Source organism: Equus quagga, chromosome 6 (genome assembly GCF_021613505.1).
Source record: "Equus quagga isolate Etosha38 chromosome 6, UCLA_HA_Equagga_1.0, whole genome shotgun sequence".
In the NCBI taxonomy this organism is placed as follows: domain Eukaryota; kingdom Metazoa; phylum Chordata; class Mammalia; order Perissodactyla; family Equidae; genus Equus; species Equus quagga.
Genome location: NC_060272.1, coordinates 112,802,458 through 112,805,582, shown reverse-complemented (window position 1 = coordinate 112,805,582; position 3,125 = coordinate 112,802,458). Strand labels below are relative to the sequence as shown.

Here is a 3,125-nt window from a genome sequence, read left to right as displayed (position 1 = left end):
TGTTCTAAATGAAAAAACACAATAAATCTCTAGAAATTGACTGTAATGAAATGGAGATATAAGATTTACCTGAAAGAAAATTCAAAATAGCCATCATAATGGTACCCAAAAAGGTCAAGAGAACAATGTATGAACAAACTGAGAATTTTAACAGAGATAGAAAATAATAAATAGTATCAAACAGATATCATAAAGTTGAAGAATATAATAAGTGAAACGAAAAATCACTAAAGGAGTTGAACAGAAGACTAGATCAAGTACAAAAAAGGATCGGTGAACTCAAAGACAAATTATTAGAAATTAGTAAGAGGAGCAAAATGAAAAAGAATAAAAAAGAATGAAGAAAGCTAAAGCAACTTATGGGACACCATAAAAGGACCAACAGAGAAAGATGTAGTAGGCTATTCAAAGAGATAATGGCCCCAAATTTCCCAAATCTGGGTAAGGAAATAGACATCTAGGTTTGGGAAGACCAATGGCTACCAATAAGTGGAACTCAAAGAGGGCCACACCAAGACACATTATAATAAAATGACCATCAAAGACAAAGAAGAATTATGAAAGCAACAAGAAAAGTGAAATGTCACATACCAGGGAACTTCCTCAAGACTATCGGAGGGATTCTCACCAGAAACACTGTAGTCTGGGGAGGGATGGAAAGGCTAATGTATTCAAAGGGCTGAAAGAAAAATACTGCCAGTGAAGAACACGATACCCAGGAAAACTGGACTTCTAAAATGAAGATACAAAGACTTTCCCAGACAAGCAAAAGCTGAGAGAGTTCATCACTATTACACTTGACTTATAAGAAATGCTAAAGGGAATTCTAAATTGAAAAAAAAACCCTGAAAAACAGCATACAAAAGCATATAAAAGTATAAAATTGTCTAGTAAAAGTAAATATATATCAAATACAGAATACTGTAATACTTTATTGGTGGTAGATAAATCACTTTTAATTTTAGTATAAAAATTAAAATACTATAAGTACTATAATATATTATAAAAAATAACTATAACTATAAAAATATGTTAATGGATATATGATATAAATCAATGTGAATTGTGTCATCAACAACATAAATTGGAAGAAAGAAGGAAAAGTATAGAGTTTTTCTATGTTATTGAAGTTAAGTAGTTATCAGCTTAAAACACTGTTATAACTATAAGCTGATTTATGTAAACCCCATTATAACCACAAAGAGAATACCTATAGAAGTTACACAAAAGAAAAAGAGAAAGAAATCAAAGCATATCAATACAAAGAAAAAAATCAGTGAACACAAGGAAAATAGCAGGAGAGAAAAAGAGGGACAAAAAACCATAAGGTGGGCCAGTCCAGTGGTGTAGTGGTTAAGTTTGTGCACTCCGCTTTGGCGAGCCAGTGTTCCTGGGTTTGGATGCCCAGCGCACACCTACACACTGCTCATCAAGCCATACTGTGGCAGCGTCCCACATACAAAATAGATGAAGATTGTTACAGATGTTAGCTCAGCAACAATTTTCTTCAAGCAAAAAGAAGATTGGCAACAGATGTTAGCTCGGGCCAATCTTCCTCACCAAAAACAAAACAAAACAAAAATGATAAGGCAAAGAGACAATGATTAACAAAACGGCAATAGCAAGGAATTCCCTGTCAGTAATTACTTTAAATGTAAATGGATTAAACACCCCAAACCAAAGACATAGAATACCTGAAAGGCTTAAAAAAAGAACAAAAAAAACCCAAGATCCAACTATATGCAGTTTAAGGAGACTCACTTTAGATATGAAAATACATATGGACTGAAATTGAAGGGATGGAAAAAGATATCCATGCAAATGGGAATCGAAAGAAAACAGGGCTGGTATTACTTATATCAGACAAAATAGACTTTGAGTCCAACACTGTCACAAGAGACAAAGAAGGACATTATATAATGATAAAGGGTCAATTCACCATGAAGATATAACAATTAAAAATATATTTGCACCCAACATCAGAACATCTAAATATTCAAAACATTTTGACAGAACTGAAGGGAGAAAGAGACAATACAATAATAATAAGAGACTTCAATATCTTTCAGTAATGGATATAACATCTAGACAAAAAGGTCATTAAGGCAATAGCAGGCCTCAACAGCACAATAGACAAATGGACCTAACCAGCATATACAGAACACCTGCCCAACAGCAGTAGAATATGCATTCTTCACATGCACACATCAAACTTTCTCCAGGGTAGATCACATGCTAGTTCACAAAATAAACCTTTAAAAATTTAAGAAGATTGAAATCATCACAAGTATCTTTTCTGACCACAAGGGTATGAAACTAGAAGTAAACTGCAAGAGGAAAACTGGTAAACTCACAAATATATGGATATTAAATAACTCACTCTTGAGCAACCAATGGGTGGAAGAAAAAAATCAAAAGAGAAATTAGAAAATATCTTGAGACAAACTAAAAAGAAAACACAACATACTAAAACTTAGAATATGTAACATATGTAATTCTAAGGAGGAATTGCATAGTGACAAATGCCTACATTAAAAAAAAAGATCTCACATAAATAACCTAATTTTACACCTCCAGGAAAAACAACAAACTAGAACAAAAAGAACAAATTAAGTCCAAAGTTACAAAAATGAAGGAAATAATAAAGATTAGAACTGAAATAAATCAAATAGAACTAGAATGACAATAGAAAAGATCAATGAAAGTAAGAGTTTTTTGAGAAGATAAAATTGACAAAACTTTAGCTAGATCAACCAAGAAAAAACATCAGAGTCCTCACTTGATCAGCACATAGACTAAAACTGGAATGATAAAGAAAAGTTTAGTATAGCCGCTGCACAAGGATGACACACAAATTCATGAAGTATTACATATTAAAGAGAAGAAGAAAAAAGAAAGAAGACGCCAATAAACAAAATCAGGAATGAAAGATTTTACAATTGCCGCCACAGACATTAAAAAATCATGAGGGAACTATGAAAATTTACACCAACAAACTATATAAGTTAGAAGAAATGGACAGTCTGAATCATGAAAATATAGAAAATCTTAACAGATCAATAAGAAATAAGGAGACTGAATCAGTAATCATGACCTCCCAACAATGAAAAGCTCAGGACTGGAAG

At 32.5% G+C, this 3,125-nt stretch overlaps 1 non-coding gene across 1 annotated transcript; it reads left to right on the top strand.

Annotated features, from left to right (window-relative positions):
* Positions 1–2,771: 2,771 nt before the first annotated feature.
* LOC124241416 (U6 spliceosomal RNA) lies at positions 2,772–2,878 on the top strand. The gene has a single exon (XR_006889198.1). It is a non-coding gene; the product is annotated as a U6 spliceosomal RNA (small nuclear RNA).
* Positions 2,879–3,125: the final 247 nt, after the last annotated feature.